This window comes from Pseudophryne corroboree, unplaced genomic scaffold (assembly GCF_028390025.1).
Source record: "Pseudophryne corroboree isolate aPseCor3 unplaced genomic scaffold, aPseCor3.hap2 scaffold_663, whole genome shotgun sequence".
Taxonomy (NCBI): Eukaryota; Metazoa; Chordata; class Amphibia; order Anura; family Myobatrachidae; genus Pseudophryne; species Pseudophryne corroboree.
The window spans coordinates 272,113-298,073 of record NW_026970250.1 but is presented as its reverse complement, the minus strand read 5'-3'; the positions used below and the strand labels follow the sequence as shown (position 1 = coordinate 298,073).

Here is a 25,961-nt window from a genome sequence, read left to right as displayed (position 1 = left end):
CGCACGCCTATGCGCTACCACCACCCATATGCCACACTACATCACTATGCTACAGCCCTCCCATATGCTGCACTTCATAATTACACTATACCCCCCATACAACATACTACATCACCACACTACACTACTCACAATAAAATTAAAACATCCCAGTTCCTCATTCTTAATGAGCTCACGTGAGTTCTCTCCCCAACGGAGCTCCAGACCAAGTAACAATGAAGACACCAGCAGCGTGTAGGGGGCAGGCCTGGTCCACTTGTCAGGAGAGAGCAGTCACAGGAGGGTAAGAAGGGGGCGGGGCCTAGTCCTACAGACGGGAGAGAGCACAGACAGGAGAGAGCAAGGTACAGGGGTAGAAGGGGACGGAGCCTATTCTTACAGGCTTTCAAAATTCGACTTTAAAATTCGACATTTGACAAATTCGACTTTTCTGCAATGGTACAAATGTGGCAATTCGACAAAAGTATATTCAATTGAAGTTTGTAAATTCGACAACAGTGCTTTTAAACAGTAAATTCGTCATTTTCAATCCGCCACACTTTGCTGGCGGAATCTAATAAAAAAAATTTAAAAACATGTTTTTTTTTGCAGTTTTTTTTTTTTGGTAATAGCATATCTATTTATAATAGAAGGGATTAGGTACTTGGTTTGTCTTTTTTGGAGGCACAAGTATTATTTATATATTTTTTAAAATATTATTTATTTTTTAAATGGAATGTGAAAAACCCGAAAAAAAAATTGCGTGGGTCCCCCCTCCAAAGCATAACCAGCCTCGGGCTCTTCGAGCCGGTCCTGGTTCTAAAAATCTGGGGGGAAAACGGACAGGGGATCCCCCGTATTTTTAAAACCAGCACCGGGCTCTGTGCCTGGTGCTGGTGCAAAAAATACGGGGAACAAAAAGAGTAGGGGTCCCCCGTATTTTTTACACCAGCATCGGGCTCCACTAGCTGGACAGATAATGCCACAGCCGGGGGTCACTTTTATACAGTGCCCTGCGGCCGTGGCATTAAATATCCAACTAGTCACCCCTGGCCGGGGTACCCTTGGGGAGTGGGGACCCCCAGCCACCCAAGGGCCAGGGGTGAAGCCCGAGGCTGTCCCCCCCATCCAAGGGCTGCGGATGGGAGGCTGATAGCCTTGAGAAAATTTAAATAATATTGTTTTTTCTAGTAGTACTACAAGTCCCAGCAAGCCTCCCCCGCAAGCTGGTACTTGGAGAACCACAAGTACCAGCATGCAGGAGAAAAACGGGCCCGCTGGACCCTGTAGTTCTACTGGGGAAAAAATACCCAAATAAAAACAGGACACAGACACCGTAAAAATATAACTTTATTTCCCACCTGCCGACACACCCATACTTACCTATGTTGACATGAAGCAGTCGGTCCTCTTCTCCAAGTAGAATCCACGGGTACCTGAAAATAAAAGATAATTATACTCACCTGATCCAGGTTCCAGATTAAATCCACATACTTGGCAAAACAACAAACCGAACACCCGGACCAGACGGACTGAAAGGGGTCCCATGTTTACACATGGGATCCCTTTCCACGAATGCAGACATCCGAATCTCGCGAGAATCCGACAGCGGGATGATGACGTTCGTGCGCGCTCGGGCTAGCCGAGCAAGGCGGGAAGGTTCGAACCTGCCTCGGACCCGTGTAAAATGGGTGAAGTTCGGGGGGTTCGGATTCCGACGAACCGAACCCACTCATCACTAGTATGTACGTGAGTGTCAGGTGCCGTGCCCGTACATACGTGTCAGTGCCGTGCGTGTACGTACGTGTGTGTCAAGTGTCGTGCGTGTACGTGTGTGTGTGTGTCAGGTGGCGCGTACCTACATGTGTGTATGTCAGGTGCTGTGCATGTGTGTACGTACAGGCGTGTGTCAGGTGCCGCGCGTGTACGTACGTGTGTGTGTGTGCCAGGAGCCGCGCGTGTACATGCGTGTGGGTGTCAGGAGCCGTGCGTATACGTACATACGTGTAGGTGTCAGGTGCCGTGCGTATACGTACATACGTGTGTGTGTCAGGAGCCGCGCGTGTTCGTACATGTGTGTGTGTGTGTCAGGAGCCACGCGTGTGTGTGTGTGTGTCAGGAGCCGCGCGTGTTCGTACATGTGTGTCAGGTGCCGCACGTGTATGTGTGTGTGTGTGTGTTAAATTCCGCGTGTGTACGTACGTATGTGTGTGCCTGGAGCCGCGCGTGTACATACATGTGTGTGTGTGTCAGGTGCTGTACGTGTATGTGTGTGTCTCAGGTGCTGCACGTGTATATGTGTGTATCTCAGGTGCTGCATTTGTATGCGTCAGCTGCCACGTGGGTGTCAGGTGTTGAGCGTGTATGTGTTTGTGTCGCATCTGTATGTGTGTGACTGTCAGGTGCTGCACGTGTATGTGTGTGTCAGGTGCTGCATGTATATATGTGTGTGTTAGGTGCTGTTCATGTATGTGGGAGTGGCAGGTGCTACATGTGTATATATGTGTGAGTGGCAGGTGCTGCGTGTGTATACGAGTGTGTGTGAGGTGCTGCGAGTGTATGTGTGTGTTAGGTGCTCTGAGTGTATATGATTGTGTGTCAGGTGCTGTGCGTGTGTGCGTTAAATGCCACATGTATGTATGTATGTGTGTCAGGTGCTGCGTGTGTGTGTGGGTGTGTCAGGTGCTGCATGCCTGTGTGTGTGGGTGTGTCAGGTGCTGCATGTGTGTGTGTGTGTCTGTCAGGTGCTGCATGTGTGTGTCAGGTGCTGCATGTCTGCGTGTGTGTCAGGCGCTGCATGTCTGTGTCAGGTGCTGCGTGTGTGTGTGTGTGTGTCAGGTGCTGTGTGTGTGTGTGTGTCAGGTGCTGCGTATGTGTGTGTGTGTCAGGTGCTGCGTGTCTGTGTCAGGTGCTGCGTGTCTGCGTGTGTGTGTCAGGTGCTGCGTGTCTGCGTGTGTGTGTCAGGTGCTGCGTGTCTGCGTGTGTGTGTCAGGTGCTGCGTGTCTGCGTGTGTGTGTCAGGTCCTGCGTGTGTGTGTGTGTGTGTCAGGTGCTGCGTGTCTGCGTGTGTGTGTCAGGCGCTGCATGTCTGTGTGTCAGGTGCTGCGTGTGTGTGTGTCAGGTGCTGTGTGTGTGTGTCAGGTGCTGCGTGCCGTGTGCGTGTGTCAGGTGCGTGAGTGTGCGTGTGTCAGGTGCGTGAGTGTGTGTGTGTCAGGTGCGTGAGTGTGTGTGTGTGTGTGTGTCAGGTGCGTGAGTGTGTGTGTCAGGTGCGTGAGTGTGTGTGTGTCAGGCGTTGCGTGTCTGTGTGTGTCAGGCGCTGCGTGTCTGTGTGTGTAAGGCGCTGCGTGTGAGTGTGTGCGTGTGTGTCAGGTCCGTGTGAGTGTCAGGTGCTGCGTCTGTGTGTGTGTGTCAGGTGCTGCGTGTGTGCGTGTGTGTCAGGCGCTGCGTGTGCGTGTGTCAGGCGCTGCAGGGAGGGCGGGGGGGACGGACAGCAGGGAGGGCGGGGGGGGACGGACACACAGCAGGGAGGGCGGGGGGAGAACGGACACACAGCAGAGAGGAGGAGGGGGGGTGGCCGGACACAGCGGGAGGAGGGGGGGTGGCCGGACACAGCGGGAGGAGGGGGGTGGCCGGACACAGCGGGAGGGGGGGGGGTGGCCGGACACAGCGGGAGGAGGGGGGGTGGCCGGACACAGCGGGAGGGGGGGGTGGCCGGACACAGCGGGAGGGGGGGTGGACGGACACAGCGAGAGGGGGGGGTGGCCGGACACAGCGGGAGGGGGGGGGGGCGGACACAGCGGGAGGAGGGGAGGGTGGCCGGACACAGCGGGAGGAGGGGAGTGTGGCCGGACACAGCGGGAGGAGGGGAGGGTGGCCGGACACACAGCAGGGAGGGCGCGGGGGGGAACACACTGCAGGGAGGAGGGGGGGGGGACACACAGCAGGGAGGGCAAGGGGGGGGGGGGCGATGGACACACAGCAGGGGGGGGGGAGGGAGACGGACACACAGCAGGGAGGGCAAGAGGGGGAGGGGGGGGTGACTGGTGACCATAGAGACCTTGATAAATACCGCATACTGCAGGGAGGGAGGGCCGGACACAGCGGGAGGAGGAGGAGGGAGGAGTGGCCGGACACAGCTGCCCGAGGCGCCTCCTACTGCCAGCCGCACCACAGACGCGGGGAGGAGACGCAGGCAGCCACCAGGGAAGGTCCGGCGGGCGGCCGGGCACACAGCGGGCGAGCGGGCGGGCGAGCGAGCGGGCGGGCGAGCGAGCGGGCGGGCGGGCGGGAGGGGAGGGTGGCCGGGCGGGCGGGAGGGGAGGGTGGCCGGACACGCGGGGGAGAAGTGGAAGCTGGGTACACAGCGGTGGGCTGCCTGACAGAACTCACCCAGTGCTACGATCTCCTCCCGCTTCATGGACCTCAATGAACTCACACGCCGGGAACCGCTGGCTGTCCTCCTGCAGCTCCACGTGACTCCTTCCCGCTCTGTCTCCTCGTGCCCAACTGCCAGAGCTACTCTCTGTACACCCCCTGCTGGCGGTCACTGCGCAGGCGCAACAAATTGAAATGCCCTATCTCTATAATGGGGCATATTTCTCTTAATTAAAAAAACCCTATAACTTTCTGAAAAACCACAACCCCAAAAGGCACTACACTGGGGCATACTCTATCTAGTAAAACAAACCCCAAGTCTTAATTCGTCCTCTATCCTGAGTTATGCCTTCCCAAAAAAATCTTCATTCACTCTATGGGAAAACGTTGTCAAAAAGCCACAGAGGGAGTGGCAGAAAAAAACTGACAGTTGGAACTTTAGCTTACTCCCAATTCCTCATTTTTTATTATTTTGCCCTGAAATTTGTCCTGCAGCAGCGGGTGACGATTCTACGCGTCCATGCCAAATTTCAGCTCAGTACGTCCAATCAGTTTTGAGGTGTAGCCCCTCAAACACCATGCCCCCATCTCAGAAGTTCCCTATGGGAGAATTCCGTTTGTTCGATTCAGCCTTAATATAAGGGCACGACCGTGCCCTTATAATTGACAGTATTGTTTTCTTTCAAAAATCCACTTAATTTTCTTTACCCGATTATTAAAATGGTAATTGACAAAAACAAACTACATTGTCACCAGAAGAGCAATACAAAATGTACAAGTGATATATTAAAATCATCTTTCCAGCTTGAATTTCAATGATGCATTGGGGCAACGATTTTGTGAGAAACATCTTCACCCTTAAATAAAGATTTTCTTAATTCCTTACCTGTGTGCTAATTAGATATCACCTTGTTTTCACATTAAACAGACTTCCACATGAGAAAACAGCAAAGATGCAGTGGCGTTAATGTTTCCTGGTGTCAACCTGTATTATTTCCGTAGATATTGAAATGAGGATGCATCTTGCTGCCTTTCCAATGAAGCAAGTTTAATTTAGTAATAGGTGAAAAACCATCCCTACAAAGATGTTAATCAGATACTTGGCTTTGTGGACACTTTTCAGAGAACAAATTTGTTATCATAAAAATAAAGCCAGAAAATGAAGAGCTGTTTAATCACTCAATTGGATTTTTCTGCCAGCATTTTTCTTTTTCTCTGCAACCCACTGCTAAATTGTGCTTCCTAGCTGTTTTTTTATAAAATCACTTAATCAAATCTAACTCTGATTACATCAGAGAAGGCCAGGTACCCTACACCATAAGAGGGGGTTTGCAATTTTGACTTGTCTACTTAAATATCACCAAAATCTGATCACAAGGTCAATTACGTCCCTGGGTGGAATTGAACCACCAACCTTTTGATTAATAGCTGAACACACTAACCGATTGCGCCACAGAGACACTTTGCAAAAACTATATACTGACAAAGACTAATAAGCATTCATCTAGAACGTTTCCTAGAAAAACTTTAAAAAGTCAATAATCTGGAGAGTTTTTGTAAGATGTTTCTTCCAGCAACCAATGAAGAAACACATTGGTACTTTCGCATGATGAGTGAGTGCTTCAGGATCTCTTGCACTTACATGTGCAGCAGAGTACTGCAATGGAAGCATGCTGGGCCCATAACCCAGAGGTAGGCAGATTGAAACTATCCTTTGCTATATGCATTTTTTTTTGTTCATTAAAGTAATCCAAAACTGGGATTGATATTTTAGCTTTTATTTTTACTTAAAGTACAATAACTTTTACCATTTTAATTTGTTTTAATAGTATATTGACAGTATTGTTTTCTTTCAAAAATCCACTTAATTTTCTTTACCCTATTATTAAAATGGTAATTGACAAAAACAAACTACATTGTCACCAGAAGAGCAATACAAAATGTACAAGTGATATATTAAAATCATCTTTCCAGCTTGAATTTCAATGATGCATTGGGGCAACAATTTTGTGAGAAACATCTTCACCCTTAAATAAAGATTTTCTTAATTCCTTACCTGTGTGCTAATTAGATATCACCTTGTTTTCACATTAAACAGACTTCCACATGAGAAAGCAGCAAGGATGCAGTGGCGTTAATGTTTCCTGGTGTCAACCTGTATTATTTCAGTAGATATTGAAATGAGGATGCATCTTGCTGCCTTTCCAATGAAGCAAGTTTAATTTAGTAATAGGTGAAAAACCATCCCTACAAATATGTTAATCAGATACTTGGCTTTGTGGACACTTTTCAGAGAACAAATTAGTTAGCATAAAAATAAAGCCAGAAAATGAAGAGCTGTTTAATCACTCAATTGGATTTTTCTGCCAGCATATTTCTTTTTCTCTGCAACCCACTGCTAAATTGTGCTTCCTAGCTGTTTTTATAAAATCACTGAATCAAATCTAACTCTGATTACATCAGAGAAGGCCAGGTACCCTACACCATAACAGGGGGTTTGAAATTTTGACTTGTCTACTTAAAGATCACCAAAATCTGATAACAAGGTCAATTAAGTCCCTGGGTGGAATTGAACCACCAACCTTTTGGTTAATAGCCTTACACACTAACTGATTGCGCCACAGCGACACTTTGCAAAAGTAGTTACTGACAAAGGCTAATAAGCATTCATCTAGAACGATTCCTAGAAACATTTTAAAAAGTCAATAATGTGGAGAGTTTTTGTAAGATGTTTCTTCCATCAACCAATGAAGAAACACATTGGTACTTTCCCATGATGAGTGAGTGCTTCAGGATCTCTTGCACTTACATGTGCAGCAGAGTACTGTAATGGAAGCATGCTGGGTCCATAACCCAGAGGTAGGCAGATTGAAACTATCCTCTGCTATATGCATTTTTTTTTGTTAATTAAAGTAATCCAAAACTGGGATTGATATTTTTGCTCTTTTATTTTTACTTAAAGTACAATAACTTTTACCATTTTAATTTGTTTTAATAGTATATTGACAGTATTGTTTTCTTTCAAAAATCCAATTAATTTTCTTTACCCGATTATTAAAATGGTAATTGACAAAAGCAAACTACATTGTCACCAGAAGAGCAATACAAAATGTACAAGTGATATATTAAAATCATCTTTCCAGCTTGAATTTCAATGATGCATTGGGGCAACGATTTTGTGAGAAACATCTTCACCCTTAAATAAAGATTTTCTTAATTCCTTACCTGTGTGCTAATTAGATATCTCCTTGATTTCACATTAAACAGACTTCCACATGAGAAAGCAGCAAGGATGCAGTGGCGTTGATGTTTCCTGGTGTCAACCTGTATTATTTCAGTAGATATTGAAATGAGGATGCATCTTGCTGCCTTTCCAATTAAGCAAGTTTAATTTAGTAATAGGTGAAAAACCATCCCTACAAAGATGTTAATCAGATACTTGGCTTTGTGGACACTTTTCAGAGAACAAATTTGTTAGCATAAAAATAAAGCCAGAAAATGAAGAGCTGTTTAATCACTCAATTGGATTTTTTTGCCAGCATATTTCTTTTTCTCTGCAACCCACTGCTAAATTGTGCTTCCTAGCTATTTTTATAAAATCACTGAATCAAATCTAACTCTGATTACATCAGAGAAGGCCAGGTACCCTACACCATAACAGGGGTTTTTGAAATTTTGACTTGTCTACTTAAAGATCAACAAAATCTGATAACAAGGTCAATTACGTCCCTGGGTGGGATTGAACCACCAACCTTTTGGTTAATTGCCGTACACACTAACTGATTGCGCCACAGCGATACTTTTCAAAAGTACATACTGACAAAGGCTAATAAGCATTCATCTAGAACGTTTCCTATAAAAACTTTAAATAGTCAATAATCTGGAGAGTTTTTGTAAGATGTTTCTTCCATCAACCAATGAAGAAACACATTGGTACTTTCCCATGATGAGTGAGTGCTTCAGGATCTCTTGCACTTACATGTGCAGCAGAGTACTGTAATGGAAGCATGCTGGGTCCATAACCCAGAGGTAGGCAGATTGAAACTATCCTCTGCTATATGCATTTTTTTTGTTAATTAAAGTAATCCAAAACTGGGATTGACATTTTTGCTCTTTTATTTTTACTTAAAGTACAATAACTTTTACCATTTTAATTTGTTTTAATAGTATATTGACAGTATTGTTTTCTTTCAAAAATCCAATTAATTTTCTTTACCCGATTATTAAAATGGTAATTGACAAAAACAAACTACATTGTCACCAGAAGAGCAATACAAAATGTACAAGTGATATATTAAAATCATCTTTCCAGCTTGAATTTCAATGATGCATTGGGGCAACGATTTTGTGAGAAACATCTTCACCCTTAAATAAAGATTTTCTTAATTCCTTACCTGTGTGCTAATTAGATATCACCTTGTTTTCACATTAAACAGACTTCCACATGAGAAAACAGCAAAGATGCAGTGGCGTTAATGTTTCCTGGTGTCAACCTGTATTATTTCCGTAGATATTGAAATGAGGATGCATCTTGCTGCCTTTCCAATGAAGCAAGTTTAATTTAGTAATAGGTGAAAAACCATCCCTACAAAGATGTTAATCAGATACTTGGCTTTGTGGACACTTTTCAGAGAACAAATTTGTTATCATAAAAATAAAGCCAGAAAATGAAGAGCTGTTTAATCACTCAATTGGATTTTTCTGCCAGCATTTTTCTTTTTCTCTGCAACCCACTGCTAAATTGTGCTTCCTAGCTGTTTTTTTATAAAATCACTTAATCAAATCTAACTCTGATTACATCAGAGAAGGCCAGGTACCCTACACCATAAGAGGGGGTTTGCAATTTTGACTTGTCTACTTAAATATCACCAAAATCTGATCACAAGGTCAATTACGTCCCTGGGTGGGATTAAACCACCAACCTTTTGATTAATAGCTGAACACACTAACCGATTGCGCCACAGAGACACTTTGCAAAAAGTACATACTGACAAAGACTAATAAGCATTCATCTAGAACGTTTCCTAGAAAAACTTTAAAAAGTCAATAATCTGGAGAGTTTTTGTAAGATGTTTCTTCCAGCAACCAATGAAGAAACACATTGGTACTTTCGCATGATGAGTGAGTGCTTCAGGATCTCTTGCACTTACATGTGTAGCAGAGTACTGCACTGGAAGCATGCTGGGCCCATAACCCAGAGGTAGGCAGATTGAAACTATCCTTTGCTATATGCATTTTTTTTTGTTCATTAAAGTAATCCAAAACTGGGATTGATATTTTAGCTTTTAGTTTTACTTAAAGTACAATAACTTTTACCATTTTAATTTGTTTTAATAGTATATTGACAGTATTGTTTTCTTTCAAAAATCCAATTAATTTTCTTTACCCGATTATTAAAATGGTAATTGACAAAAACAAACTACATTGTCACCAGAAGAGCAATACAAAATGTACAAGTGATATATTAAAATCATCTTTCCAGCTTGAATTTCAATGACGCATTGGGGCAACGATTTTGTGAGAAACATCTTCACCCTTAAATAAAGATTTTCTTAATTCCTTACCTGTGTGCTAATTAGATATCACCTTGTTTTCACATTAAACAGACTTCCATATGAGAAAACAGCAAAGATGCAGTGGCTTGGATTTTTGAAAGAAAACAATACTGTCAATATACTATTAAAACAAATTAAAATGGTAAAAGTTATTGTACTTTAAGTAAAAATAAAAGCTAAAATATCAATCCCAGTTTTGGATTACTTTAATGAACAAAAAAATAATGCATATAGCAAAGGATAGTTTCAATCTGCCTACCTCTGGGTTATGGGCCCAGCATGCTTCCATTGCAGTACTCTGCTGCACATGTAAGTGCAAGAGATCCTGAAGCACTCACTCATCATGCGAAAGTACCAATGTGTTTCTTCATTGGTTGCTGGAAGAAACATCTTACAAAAACTCTCCAGATTATTGACTTTTTAAAGTTTTTCTAGGAAACGTTCTAGATGAATGCTTATTAGTCTTTGTCAGTATGTACTTTTTGCAAAGTGTCTCTGTGGCGCAATCGGTTAGTGTGTTCAGCTATTTATCAAAAGGTTGGTGGTTCAATCCCACCCAGGGACGTAATTGACCTTGTGATCAGATTTTGGTGATATTTAAGTAGACAAGTCAAAATTGCAAACCCCCTCTTATGGTGTAGTGTACCTGGCCTTCTCTGATGTAATCAGAGTTAGATTTGATTAAGTGATTTTATAAAAAAAAACAGCTAGGAAGCACAATTTAGCAGTGGGTTGCAGAGAAAAAGAAAAATGCTGGCAGAAAAATCCAATTGAGTGATTAAACAGCTCTTCATTTTCTGGCTTTATTTTTATGATAACAAATTTGTTATCTGAAAAGTGTCCACAAAGCCAAGTATCTGATTAACATCTTTGTAGGGATGGTTTTTCACCTATTACTAAATTAAACTTGCTTCATTGGAAAGGCAGCAAGATGCATCCTCATTTCAATATCTACGGAAATAATACAGGTTGACACCAGGAAACATTAACGCCACTGCATCTTTGCTGTTTTCTCATGTGGAAGTCTGTTTAATGTGAAAACAAGGTGATATCTAATTAGCACACAGGTAAGGAATTAAGAAAATCTTTATTTAAGGGTGAAGATGTTTCTCACAAAATCGTTGCCCCAATGCATCATTGAAATTCAAGCTGGAAAGATGATTTTAATATATCACTTGTACATTTTGTATTGCTCTTCTGGTGACAATGTAGTTTGTTTTTGTCAATTACCATTTTAATAATCGGGTAAAGAAAATTAATTGGATTTTTGAAAGAAAACAATACTGTCAATATACTATTAAAACAAATTAAAATGGTAAAAGTTATTGTACTTTAAGTAAAAATAAAAGAGCAAAAATATCAATCCCAGTTTTGGATTACTTTAATTAACAAAGAAAAATGCATATAGCAGAGGATAGTTTCAATCTGCCTACCTCTGGGTTATGGATTATGGACCCAGCACTTCCATTACAGTACTCTGCTGCACATGTAAGTGCAAAAGATCCTGAAGCACTCACTCATCATGGGAAAGTACCAATGTGTTTCTTCATTGGTTGATGGAAGAAACATCTTACAAAAACTCTCCACATTATTGACTTTTTAAAATGTTTCTAGGAATCGTTCTAGATGAATGCTTATTAGCCTTTGTCAGTATGGACTTTTGCAAAGTGTTGCTGTGGCGCAATCAGTAAGGCTATTAACCAAAAGGTTGGTGGTTCAATCCCACCCAGGGACTTAATTGACCTTGTTATCAGATTTTGGTGATCTTTAAGTAGACAAGTCAAAATTTCAAACCCCCTGTTATGGTGTAGGGTACCTGGCCTTCTCTGATGTAATCAGAGTTAGATTTGATTCAGTGAATTTATAAAAACAGCTAGGAAGCACAATTTAGCAGTGGGTTGCAGAGAAAAAGAAATATGCTGGCAGAAAAATCCAATTGAGTGATTAAACAGCTCTTCATTTTCTGGCTTTATTTTATGCTAACAAATTTGTGCTCTGAAAAGTGTCCACAAAGCCAAGTATCTGATTAACACCTTTGTAGGGATGGTTTTTCACCTATTATTAAATTAAACTTGCTTCATTGGAAAGGCAGCAAGTGATGTCATCCAAGCAGTGGGTCAAAGTTGGCTTCAAACCTCGTCTGCTTATGAAAAGAGAAAAGGGGTATGCAGGGCATGGCGGCCTTTTGCGGTGCTTGGATGACCCCTAGTTCGCATTAAATAATGCAGTCGAGTTTCCCACATTTGGGGAAATCACAGGGGTCAGCATACCCAGAATGCAATGAATGAACCGCTCCCTGGGAGAACAGTCTTCATGACCATGGTATCTCCTATGCAAAATAAGTATGATTTGGGATAGGGCTGGGGAGGGCCTCTGCTCAGGCACATCTCTGTCAAGTAAAGGAGATTCAACTGAGGCAGCACAAGGGAACTCTCATCTGGGGACAACAACTGCAGGGAGAACACATATTTTCAGATGAACATGGGAGGGCAGAAGGCTGCCTAATACTGAAGCACCCCCAAACAACAAACCAAATGCAACAACTAGTGCAAGCATTCCTGGGGGAAGGCCTGCAGCAGATGGATTTGCATATGGCGATGTCATCCAAGCAGTGGGTCAAAGTTGGCTTCAACCCTCGTCTGCATATGAAAAGAGAAAAGGGGCGTGCAGGGCATGGCGGCCTTTTGCGGCACTTGGATGACCCCTAGTTCACATTTCTTGCAGCAGCTGGGCACTGTAACAGCTCCAGAGCTGCTCTGTATGGCAAGTAAAAGGGTGTGGGCCCTGCAGCACTACCTGTAGTTCGCATTGTGCGAGACCCCTAGTTCGCATTAAACACCCCCATCCTCCTTCGGTGTGGGGCTCATGTTGGCCATGCCCCAGCCCCTGAAGCATTCACGCTGATTTCTTGCAGCAGCTGGGCACTGTAACAGCTCAAGAGCTGCTCTGTAAGGCAAGTAAAAGGGTGTGGGCCCTGCAGCACTACCTGTAGTTTGCATTGTGCTTTGGAAGGCACAAAGTAAGCAGACGGGAGGAGAAGTCAGGATAGTGCACAAGGGTATAGACGGGAGGGGCTCAAGAAAAAAGAAGTGGAAACAGACAGCAAACTAGGCTTCCAATGCACAATGCAAACTACAGGTAGTGCTGCAGGGCCCACACCCTTTTACTTGCCTTACAGAGCAGCTCTGGAGCTGTTTAATCACTCAATTGGATTTTTCTGCCAGCATAATTTTTCTCTTACGTCCTAGAGGATGCTGGGGACTCCGTAAGGACCATGGGGGATAGACGGGCTCCGCAGGAGACATGGGCACTTTAAGAAAGACTTTAGATCTGGGTGTGCACTGGCTCCTCCCTCTATGCCCCTCCTCCAGACCTCAGTTTACTACTGTGCCCAGAGGAGACTGGGTGCTTTTCAGGGAGCTCTCCTGAGTTTCCTGACAGAAAGTATATTTGTTAGATTTTTTTATTTTCAGGGAGCCTGCTGGCAACAGACTCTCTGCATCGAGGGGCGGAGGGGAGAGATGCACACCTACTTCTGTGAGTTGATAGGCTCTGCTTCTTAGGCTACTGTACAGCATTAGCTCCAGAGGGATCGGTACGCAGGTCTCACCCTCGCCGTCCGTCCCAGCGCCGCGCCGCCGTCCCCCTCGCAGAGCCGGAAGATAGAAGCCGGGTGAGTATGAGAAGAAAAGAAGACTTCAGAGGCGGCGGAAGACTTCATGATCTTCACTGAGGTAACGCACAGCAGTAAAGCTGTGCTCCATTGCTCCCATACACCTCTCACACGGCAGTCAGTGTAAGGGTGAAGGGCGCAGGGGGGACGCCCTGGGCAGCAATATAGACCTCTCTTTGGCAAATTAAATATATATGCAGCTAGGCACTGTATATATATATATAAGAGCCCCCGCCATTTTTTTACTATATTTGAGCGGGACAGAAGCCCGTCGCTGAGGGGGTGGGGCTTCTCCCTCAGCACTCACCAGCGCCATTTTCTCCACGGCACCGCTGAGGGGAAGCTCCACGGACTCTCCCCTGCTTATACCACGGTAGAAAGAGGGTCTTAAAGAAGAGGGGGGCACATAATTAGGCGCATATATATATGGAAATACAGCGCTACTGGGTAAACATAAAATTATTGTGTTTTTTTCCTGGGTCATATAGCGCTGGGGTGTGTGCTGGCATACTCTCTCTCTCTGTCTCTCCAAAGGGCCTTGTTGGGGAACTGTCCTCAGATAAGAGGATTCCCTGAGTGTATGGTGTGTCGGTACACGTGTGTCGACATGTCTGAGGTAGAAGGCTCTCCTAGAGAGGAGCAGGAGCAAATTAATGTGGTGTCTCCATCGACAACGCCGACACCTGACAGGATGGATATGTGGAATGTTTTAAGTGCTAATGTAAACTTATTACACAAGAGATTAGACAAAGCTGAAGCTAGGGAACAGTCAGGGAGTCAACCCATGCCTGTCCCTATGTCGCAGGGACCTTCGGGTCTCAAAAGCGCCCACTATCCCAAATAGTTGACACAGATACCGACACGGATTCTGACTCCAGTGTCGACTACTATGATGCAAAGTTACAGCCAAAATTGGCTAAATGTATTCGATATATGATTATTGCACTAAAAGATGTTTTGCACATCACAGAGTCCCCTGTCCCTGACACGAGGGTACACATGTATAAGGGAAAGAAACCTGAGATAACCTTTCCCCCCTCACATGAGTTGAACGAATTATGTGAAAAAGCTTGGGAATCTCCAGACAAAAAGCTGCAGATTCCCAAAAGGATTCTTATGGCGTATCCTTTCCCGCCAATGGACAGGATACGGTGGGAATCCTCCCCTACAAAATCCACTGCATGACGCTGGGGCTCCGCTAAAGGAGTCCGCCCAGTTGGGGGCACGTCTTCGAGTTTTCAGCCACATCTGGGTTCATTCGCAGGTGGATCCCTAGGCAATAGAAATTGTTTCTCAGGGTTACAAGCTGAAATTCGAAGAGGTGCCTCCTCGCCGGTTTTTCAAATCGGCCCTACCATCTTCTCCCCAGGAAAGGGAGATAGTGTTAAATGCAATTCACAAATTGTATCTTCAACAGGTGGTGGTCAAGGTTCCCCTGCTTCAACAAGGAAAGGGAAATTATTCGACCCTGTTTGTAGTCCCAAAACCGGACGGTTTGGTCAGACCCATATTAAATTTAAAATCCCTGAACCTATACTTGAAAAGGTTCAAGTTCAAGATGGAATCGCTAAGAGCGGTCATCGCCAGCCTAGAAGGGGGGGATTTTATGATATCTCTGGACATAAAGGATGCATACCTTCATGTACTCATTTATCCACCTCATCAGGCGTACCTAAGATTTGCGGTACAGTATTGTCATTACCAATTTCAGACGTTGCCGTTTGGTCTCTCCAGAATTTTCTCCAAGAATTTTCACCAAGGTAATGACGGAAATTATGGTGCTCCTGCGAAAGCAAGGTGTCACAATTATCCCGTACTTGAACGATCTCCTCATAAAAGCGAGATCAAGAGAGCAGTTGCTGAACAGCGTATAACTTTCACTGAAGGTGTTACAGCAACACGGCTGGATTCTCAATATCCCGAAGTCGCAGTTGGTTCCTACGACTCGTCTGACTTTGCTTGGGCATTATTCTGGATACGGACCAGAAAAGGGTTTATCTTCCGATAGAAAAGGCCCAGGAACTCATGACTCTGGTCAGGAACCTATTGAAACCAAAACAGGTGTCAGTGCATCACTGCACTCGAGTCCTGGGAATGATGGTGGCATCATACGAGGCCATTCCCTTCGGCAGGTTCTATGCGAGGATCTTGCAATGGGACCTACTGGACAAGTGGTCCGGGTCACATCTACAGATTCATCAGTTGATCACCCTGTCCCCCAGGGCCAGGGTATCTCTCCTGTGGTGGCTGCAGAGTGCTCACCTTCTAGAGGGCCGCAGGTTCGGCATTCAGGACTGGATCCTGGTGACCACGAACGCGAGCCTCCGAGGTTGGGGAGCAGCCACACAGGGAAGAAATTTCCAAGGTCTTTGGTCAAGTCAGGAGACTTGTCTTCACATCAACATCCTGGAGCTAAGGGCCATATACAACGCCCTATGTCAAGCGGAGACCTTACTTCGCGACCAACCAGTTCTGATCCAGTCAGACAACGTCACCGCAGTAGTTCATGTAAACCGCCAAGGCGGCACAAGGAGCAGAGTGGCGATGGCGGAAGCCACCAGAATTCTTCGCTGGACGGAGAATCATGTAAGCGCACTGTCAGCAGTGTTCATTCCGGGAGTGGACAACTGGGAAGCAGACTTCCTCAGCAGACACAACCTACATCCAGGAGAGTGGGGACTCCATCAGGAAGTCTTCGCACAGATTGCAAGTCGGTGGGGACTGTTCCAGATAGACATGATGGCGTCCCGCCTCAACAAAAAGCTACAGAGGTATTGCACCAGGTCAAGAGACCCTCAGGCAGTAGCTGTAGACGCCCTAGTGACACCGTGGGTGTTCCGGTCGGTCTATGTATTTCCTCCTCTACCTCTCATACCCAAGGTGTTGATAATAGTAAGAAAAAGAGGAGTAAGAACAATTCTCATTGTTTCAGATTGGCCGCGAAGGACCTGGTATCCAGATCTGCAGGAAATGCTCACAGAAGATCCGTGGCCACTTCCTCTAAGACAGGACCTGTTGCAACAGGGGCCCTGTCTGTTCCAAGACTTACCGCGGCTGCGTTTGACGGCATGGCGGTTGAACGCCGGATCCTAGCGGAAAAGGGTATTCCAGATTAGGTCATTCCTACGCTAATAAAGGCTAGGAAGGACGTGACATCTAAACATTATCACTGTATATGGCGAAAATATGTTTCTTGGTGTGAGGCCAGGAATGCTCATACGGAAGAATTCCACCTGGGCCACTTCCTTCACTTCCTACAAACTGGAGTGAATTTGGGCCTAAAATTAGGCTCTATTAAGGTTCAGATTTTGGCCTTATCCATTTTCTTTCAAAAGGAATTGGCCTCTCTTCCTGAAGTAAGTACAAACTTTTGTGAAGGGAGTACTGCATATTCAGCCTCCTTTTGTACCTCCGGTGGTCCCTTGGGACCTTAACGTGGTGTTAAGGTTATGGTTTGAACCACTTAAAATGGTGGAGTTTAAATATCTCACTTGGAAGGTGGTCATGTTATTAGCCTTGGCTTCCGCTAGGCGAGTGTCGGAATTAGCAGCTTTATCACATAAAATCCCCTATCTGGTTTTCCATATGGATAGAGCGGAATTGCAGACCCGTCCTCAATTCCTGCTAAAAGTGGACTCATCCTTTCATATGAACCAACCTATCGTGATGCCTGTGGCTACGCGTGACTTGGAGGATTCCGAGTCCCTTGATGTGGTCAGGGCTTTGAAAATTTACGTGGCCAGAACGGCTAGAGTCAGAAAAACAGAAGCACTGTTTGTCCTGTATGCAGCCAACAAGATTGGCACCCCTGCTTCAAAGCAGACTATTGCTCTCTGGATCTGTAACACGATTCAGCAGGCGCATTCTATGGCGGGATTGCCGTTGCCTAATTCAGTCAAGGCCCATTCCACTAGGAAGGTGGGCTCTTCTTGGGCAGCTGCCCGAGGGGTCTCGGCACTACAGCTGTGCCGAGCTGCTACTTGGTCGGGTTCAAACACCTTTGCAAAGTTCTATAAGTTTGATACCCTGGCTGAGGAGGACCTCCTGTTTGCTCAATCGGTGCTGCAGAGTCATCCGCAGGAGCCCGTTTGGGAGCTTTGGTATAATCCCCATGGTCCTTACGGAGTCCCCAGCATCCTCTAGGACGTAAGAGAAAATAAGATTTTAAACCTACCGGTAAATCTTTTTCTCGTAGTCCGTAGAGGATGCTGGGTGCCCGTCCCAAGTGCGGACTACTTCTGCAAGACTTGTATATAGTTATTGCTTACATAAGGGTTATATGTTAGTTTTCATCGGTCTTGGACTGATGCTATGTTGTTTTCATACTGTTAACTGGGTAGTATATCACAAGTTATACGGTGTGATTGGTGTGGCTGGTATGAATCTTGACCTTGGATTAACAAAAATCCTTTCCTCGTACTGTCCGTCTCCTCTGGGCACAGTTTCTCTAACTGAGGTATGGAGGAGGGGCATAGAGGGAGGAGCCAGTGCACACCCAGATCTAAAGTCTTTCTTAAAGTGCCCATGTCTGCTGCGGAGCCCGTCTATCCCCCATGGTCCTTACGGAGTCCCCATCATCCTCTACGGACTACGAGAAAAAATTTTTACCGGTAGGTTTAAAATGTTATTTTTTTCTCTGCAACCCACTGCTAAATTGTGCTTCCTAGCTGTTTTTTATAAAATCACTTAATTAAATCTAACTCTGATTATGTCAGAGAAGGCCAGGTACCCTACACCATAAGAGGGGGTTTGAAATTTTGACTTGTCTACTTAAAGATCACCAAAATCTGATCACAAGGTCAATTACATCCCTGGGTGGGATTGAACCACCAACCTTTTGGTTAATAGCCCATGTAAGTGAAAGAGATCCTGAAGCACTCACTCATCATGGGAAAGTACCAATGTGTTTCTTACAAAAATTCTCCAGATTATTGACTTTTTAAAGTTTTTCTAGGAAACGTTCTAGATGAATGCTTATTAGCCTTTGTCAGTATCTACTTTTGCAAGGTGTCTATGTGGCGCAATCGGTTAGCATGTTTGGCTTTTAACCAAAAGGTTGGTGGTTCAATCCCACCCAGGGATGTATTTGACCTTGTAATCAGATTTTGGTGATCTTTAAGTAGACAAGTCAAAATTTCAAACCCCCTCTTATGGTGTAGGGTACCTGGCCTTCTCTGATGTAATCAGAGTTAGATTTGATTAAGTGATTTTATAAAAAAACAGCTAGGAAGCACAATTTAGCAGTGGGTTGCAGAGAAAAAAAATTATGCTGGCAGAAAAGTCCAATTGAGTGACGAAACAGCTCTTCATTTTCTGATTTTATGTTTATGCTAACAAATTTGCTCTATGAAAAGTGTCCACAAAGCCAAGTCTCTGATTAACACCTTTGTAGGAATGGTTTTTCACCTATTACTGAATTAAACTTGCTTCATTGGAAAGGCAGCAAGATGCATCCTCATTTCAATGTCTACTGAAATAATACAGGTTGACACCAGGAAACATAAACGTCACTGCATCCTTGCTGCTTCCTCATGGGGAAGTCTGTTTAATGTGAAAACAAGGTGATATCTAATCAGCACACAGGTAAGGAATTAAGAAAATCTTTCTTTATGGGTGAAGATGTTTCTCACAAAATTGTTGTACCAAAGCATCATTGAATTTCAAGCTGGAAAGATGATTTTAATATATCACTTGTACATTTTGTACTGCTCTTCTGGTGACAATGTAGTTTGTTTTTGTCAATTACCATTTTAATAATAGGGTAAAGAAAATTAAGTGGATTTTTGAAAGAAAACAATACTGTCAATATACTATTAAAACAAATTAAAATGGTAAAAGTTATTGTACTTTAAGTAAAAATAAAAGAGCCAAAATATCAATCCCAGTTTTGGATTACTTTAATTAACAAAAAACAATGCATATAGCAGAGGATAGTTTCAATCTGCCTATCTCTGGGTTATGGGCCCAGCATGCTTCCGTTGCAGTACTTTGCTGCTCATGTAAGTGCAAGAGATCCTGAAGCACTCACTCATCATGGGAAAGTACCAATGTGTTTCTTACAAAAACTCTCCAGATTATTGACTTTTTAAAGTTTTTCTGGGAAACGTTCTAGATGAATGCTTATTAGCCTTTGTCAGTATATACTTTTACGAGGTGTCTCTGTGGTGCAATCGGTTAGCATGTTTGGCTATTAACCAAAAGGTTGGTGGTTCAATCCCACCCATGGATGTAATTGACCTTGTGATTAGATTTTGGTAATCTTTAAGTAGACAAGTCAAAATGTCAAACTCCCTCTTATGGTGTAGGGTACCTGGCCTTCTCTGATGTAATCAGAGTTAGATTTGATTAAGTGATTTTATAAAAAACAGCTAGGAAGCACAATTTAGCAGTGGGTTGCAGAGAAAAAAAATTATGCTGGCAGAAAAGTCCAATTGAGTGATTAAACAGCTCTTCATTTTCTGATTTTATGTTTATGCTAACAAATTTGCTCTCTGAAAAGTGTCCACAAAGCCAAGTCTCTGATTAACACCTTTGTAGGAATGGTTTTTCACCTATTACTGAATTAAACTTGCTTCATTGGAAAGGCAGCAAGATGCATCCTCATTTCAATGTCTACTGAAATAATACAGGTTGACACCAGGAAACATAAACGTCACTGCATCCTTGCTGCTTCCTCATGGGGAAGTCTGTTTAATGTGAAAACAAGGTGATATCTAATCAGCACACAGGTAAGGAATTAAGAAAATCTTTCTTTATGGGTGAAGATGTTTCTCAAAAAATTGTTGCACCAAAGCATCATTGAAATTCAAGTGGAAAGATGATTTTAATATATCACTTGTACATTTTGTACTGCTCTTCTGGTGACAATGTAGTTTGTTTTTGTCAATTACCATTTTAATAATAGGGTAAAGAAAATTAAGTGGATTTTTGAAAGAAAACAATACTGTCAATATACTATTAAAACAAATTAAAATGGTAAAAGTTATTGTACTTTAAGTAAAAATAAAAGAGCCAAAATATCAATCCCAGTTTTGGATTACTTTAATTAACAAAAAACAATGCATATAGCAGAAGATAGTTTCAATCTGCCTACCTCTGGGTTATGGGCCCAGCATGCTTCCGTTGCAGTACTCTGCTGCTTATGTAAGTGCAAGAGATCCTGAAGCACTCACTCATCATGGGAAAGTAGCAATGTGTTTCTTACAAAAACTCTCCAGATTATTGACTTTTTAAAGTTTTTCTAGGAAACGTTCTAGATTGATGCTTATTAGCCTTTGTCAGAATAAACTTTTACGAGGTGTCTCTGTGGTGCAATCGGTTAGCATGTTTGGCTATTAACCAAAAGGTTGGTGGTTCAATCCCACCCAGGGATGTAATTGACCTTGTGATCAGATTTTGGTGATCTTTAAGTAGACAAGTCAAAATTTCAAACCCCCTCTTATGATGTAGGGTACCTGGCCTTCTCTGATGTAATCAGAGTTAGATTTGATTAAGTGATTTTATAAAAAACAGCTAGGAAGCACAATTTAGCAGTGGGTTGCAGAGAAAAAAAAATTATGCTGGCAGAAAAGTCCAATTGAGTGATTAAACAGCTCTTCATTTTCTGACTTTATTTTTATGCTAACAAATTTGCTCTCTGAAAAGTGTCCACAAAGCCAAGTCTCTGATTAACACCTTTGTAGGAATGTTTTTTCACCTATTACTGAATTAAACTTGCTACATTGGAAAGGCAGCAAGATGCATCCTCATTTCAATGTCTACTGAAATAATACAGGTTGACACCAGGAAACATAAACGTTACTGCATCCTTGCTGCTTTCTCATGTGGAAGTCTGTTTAATGTGAAAACAAGGTAATATCTAATCAGCACACAGGTAAGGAATTAAGAAAATCTTTCTTTATGGGTGAAGATGTTTCTCACAAAATTGTTGTCCCAATGCATCATTGAAATTCAAGATGGAAGATGATTTTAATATATCACTTGTACATTTTGCATTGCTCTTCTGGTGACAATGTAGTTTGTTTTTGTCAATTACCATTTCAGTAATAGGGTAAAGAAAATTAAGTGCATTTTTTAAAGAAAACAATGCTGTCAATATACTATTAAAACAAATTAAAATGATAAAAGTTATTGTACTTTAAGTAAAAATAAAAGAGCCAAAATATCAATCCCAGTTTTTGATTACTTTAATTATAAAAAAAAAATGCACATAGCAGAGGATAGTTTCGATCAATCGACCTCTGGGTTATGGGCCTAGCATCCTTCCATTGCACTACTCTGCTGCTCATGGAAGTCCGAGAGATCCTGAAGACTAAATTGATTAAAGGCCTAAAAGTACTGGACTATAAGGAAAGACTTACTAGGCTGAATATGTATACACTAGAAAAGAGGTGCCTAAGAGGAGATATTATTAATATCTTCAAATATGTAAAGATACATAACAAAGAGTTATCAGAGGAATTATTTATTAAAAGAACACGTGGTCACTCGCTGCGACTGGAGGAAAGTTCAGAACGCAATGGAGGAAAGGGTTCTTAACTGTTAGGGCAATCAGGATGTGGAATTCCCTGCCAGGGAAGGTGGTAATGGCGTACTCTGTAATTGGATTTAAAAAAGGAATGGATACATTTCTGAATGAAAAAGCTATCCAAGGTTATAATACTTAAAATATCAACAAGGTTAATCCGGGGGTAACATGAGTTATAGTAGCTAACTAGTCATAAAACATTATTCAGCAAGTATGTAGAATCATCACAACTTAAAACAGGTTGAACACGATGGGCAATTTGCCTCTATTCAACCTCAAAAACTATGTTACTATATTACTGTAGTATACAGAACACCACAATGCAATGAGCAGTGATAGTGAGCACTGATGAGGATACTAGAACTGACACTGAGCAGCAAGATGCAGCACTGGACTATTAGTAATGTACTGTAGTATGCTGAGCACCACAATGCAGCACAAGACAATGAGCAGTGATACTGAGCACTGATGAGGATACTACTGAGAACTGACACTGAGCAGGAGAGACACACTACTAGTATTACTGAGCAGCAATAAGTAACCACTGATACTGAGCACTGATATTGAGATTTCCACTGAGAGAACATAGCCACGTCCTCTCCGCTCTCTCTTCAATGCACGAGTAAAAATGGCGGCAACGCGCAGCTCTATATATAATATCCGAATCTCGCGAGAATCCGACAGCGGGATGATGACATTTTCCCTTGTTCAGGTTTTCCGAGTCAGGCGGGAACAACCGAGCCTGCCTCAGACCAGTGTAAACAACGTGGAGTTCGTGGGGAATTCGGTTCTCGGAGAACCGAACCCGCTCCTCTCTACCTTATACCCATCAATTTTTTTTATTTTCAATCTAAGCCCCTGCAGTTTTCTGTAAGCATCTGCTTCGCTATCATGATCAACAAGTCACAAGGGCAAACACTCAGGGCTTGAGGCATAGATCTTTGGACCAGCTGCTACAAGCATGGCAGAGGTGTCACTATCACTGGTGACACCCAGAGAGGTGGCGAGGGAGATTGTAATGCAGTGCGTGCAAATAAGCAGCGCAATGGTAAAAAGGAGGCATGATTTCATAGGTAGGGGCGTGGCCTGGTGGCCTGAATCTACATTTTGTTGCTCCGGGTGTCCCGGGGGTTGGGGGCTGCACCCGGGGACTAGTGTGTAAGCGGTGCTGGCTCCTGCACAGTGACAGGGCATGGCCACCCAGTATGACACCTCCCTTCTTGACCATGCTGTAATTGCAGTCGCACTGCAGTTCAGCGTGATCATAAACAATGGTGTAGCCTCCTGCTGGTGCAGACTGTATGTGCGCGCAGGAAGCCGCCACCATTTTTGTGATCACAGCGGCTGAATGTGATGTCATACAGCCGCTGTGACCACGCCCCCTGTGTCTCCTCCATTGCAGACCCCATTTTGAAGCCTTGCCCCCGCACTGCTCCATCCCTGACTTGGAAATGGAGTGTTGCTGACCCCACTCTCCCCCCCTGCCCCGATTGACAGGCAGAGGCGATCGCATGCAGGCACATGCATATGCTCTTAGCAATTTTTGCAGTTGGATCGCTTATTGTGATTGCAATCCAACCTGAATCAGGCCCTATTACCTATCACAATGCGCTGCGGGCAGTACAAAATTGGGTTAATATAGGAGAAAAACCCCCAGACCTGTGCTCCTTAACTGTACCTGGTGGCTAGTGGAGCGGCTGCCCAGTAATCAGTGTCCACCCCAGTGCGCACACGGCCCACCCCCTACGGCCACGCTCCCCTTTATCAGCGGCCTCGTGATCCGGAAGGGCGGTGTGTGTGTGTGTGACTGACCTTAGGAAGAAACCGGAGCCTCCGCTGCAGTGACCCAGCAACCAGGGCACGGGAGTATACAGCGCCGCTGGGAGTGATGAAGCTGCAGTAAAGATGTCTATTAGACCTAGCCTGCTGCAGCCCTTGTAGATTATCATAAAACAAGTTCTTCTTTTCTTGTCAAAATTAATAGCTAAGAATAGGCTGCCTGAGGCAGGCCCCTGTTAAGTGGCCTGCTACTGAAGGCACCAACTACAAACTGAGCTCCCTGTTCATGGAAGCGGGGTTATAGAGGAGGATGCGCTGAGCATCTTGGGAACAGTCAAAAGCTTTGAGCCGGTTGGTGCCTCAGATCAACATCCTACTCTACACCCCAATGTGAATCCTTGTGGAGTCCAGTGTACCCCACAGAAGAAATTAATGTGTCACACCCATTGGCAGCAACCTAAGAATAGCTGCTGACGGGCACAATTGAGAAAGGAAGGGGGGGGGGGGCATTTGAATCCAGCACATAGATGCAATTCAAATATGTAATTTGTACCTTCCTATTTTAAAATATAATGGATGAACCTCACCCTGTGAGAACAATCTTCATGATCAAGAGATCTAATATGTAAAATAAGTATGAGTTGGGATAGGGCTGGGGAGGGTGGCAGCTCGGGCAGCCCCTCCCCCGTCAAGTTAAGGAGATTCAACTGAGGAAGCACAAGGGAACTCTCGTCTGGGGACAACAACTGCAGGGAGACCACATCTTTTCAGATGAACATGGGAGGGCGGAAGGCTGCCTAATACTTAAGCACCATCAAATATCAAACCATATCCAACAACTAGTACAAGCATTCCTGGGGGAAGGTCTGCAGCAGACGGATTTGCATACGGTGATGTCATCCAAGCAGTGGGCCAAAGTTGGCTGGAACCCTCATCTGCATATAAAAAGAGAAAAGGGGCATGCAGGGCATGGCGGCCTTTTGCAGTGCTTGGATGACCCCTAGTTCGCATTAAACACCCCCACCCTCCTTTGGTGTGGGGCTCATGTTGGCCATGCCCCATCCCCTGAAGCATTCATGCTGATTTCTTGCAACAGCTGGGCACTGTAACAGCTCCAGAGCTGCTCTGTAAGGCAAGTAAAAGGGTGTGGGCCCTGCAGCACCACCTGTAGTTCGCATTGTGCGTTGGAAGGCACAAAGTAAGCAGACGGGAGGAGAAGTCAGGATAGTACACAAGGGCATCCTTTTTTCTTAGTCCATAGAGGATGCTGGGGTCACATTAAGAACCATGGGGTATAGACGGGATCCGCAAGAGACATGGGCACTTTAAGACTTTCAAAGGGTGTGAACTGGCTCCTCCCTCTTTGCCCCTCCTCCAGAATCCAGTTATAGGAACTGTGCCCAGGGAGACGGACATTTCGAGGAAAGGATTTATTGTTAAACTAAGGTGAGCATCTTACCAGCTCACACCTTAAGCATGCCGCAGAACGTGGCATTCAACAGAACACAAGCCAACGGCATGAACAATTGCAGCAAAAAGCTGACCAGAACCGTAACACAACATGTGTATAACCACAAGTAATAACTGCAGACACAGTATGGACTGGGACGGGTGCCCAGCATCCTCTACGTACTAAGAGAAAAGGATTTACCGGTAGGTATTAAAATCCTATTTTCTCATACGACCTAGAGGATGCTGGGGTCACATTAAGAACCATGGGGTTATACCAAAGCTCTTGAACGGGTGGGAGAGTGCGTACGACTCTGCAGCACCGAATGACCCAACTTGAGGTTATCATCAGCCAAGGTATCAAACTTGTAAAACTTTGCAAAAGTGTTTACTAAATAGCTGCTCTGCAAAGTTGCAATGCCGAGACTCCCCGACCAGCTGCCCAGGATGAACCCACCTTTCTAGTAGAATGGGTCTTCACCTAATTCAGTAACGGCAATCCTGCCGTGGAATGAGCATGCTGAATCTTACCACAGATCCAGCGCATAATGGTCTGCATGGAAGCAGGACACCCAATCCTGTTGGGAGCATACAGGACAAACAGAGCCTCTGTTTTCCTAATCTGA

At 44.2% G+C, this 25,961-nt stretch overlaps 1 non-coding gene and 1 pseudogene across 1 annotated transcript; one reads left to right on the top strand and one right to left on the bottom strand.

Annotated features, from left to right (window-relative positions):
* Window positions 1-12,074: 12,074 nt before the first annotated feature.
* LOC135036941 (U1 spliceosomal RNA) lies at window positions 12,075-12,253 on the bottom strand (annotated as a pseudogene).
* An 8,626-nt stretch (window positions 12,254-20,879) lies between these two features.
* On the top strand, window positions 20,880-20,953 carry TRNAN-AUU (transfer RNA asparagine (anticodon AUU)). Its single transcript has one exon. It is a non-coding gene; the product is annotated as a tRNA-Asn (tRNA).
* The last annotated feature ends 5,008 nt before the right edge of the window (window positions 20,954-25,961 follow it).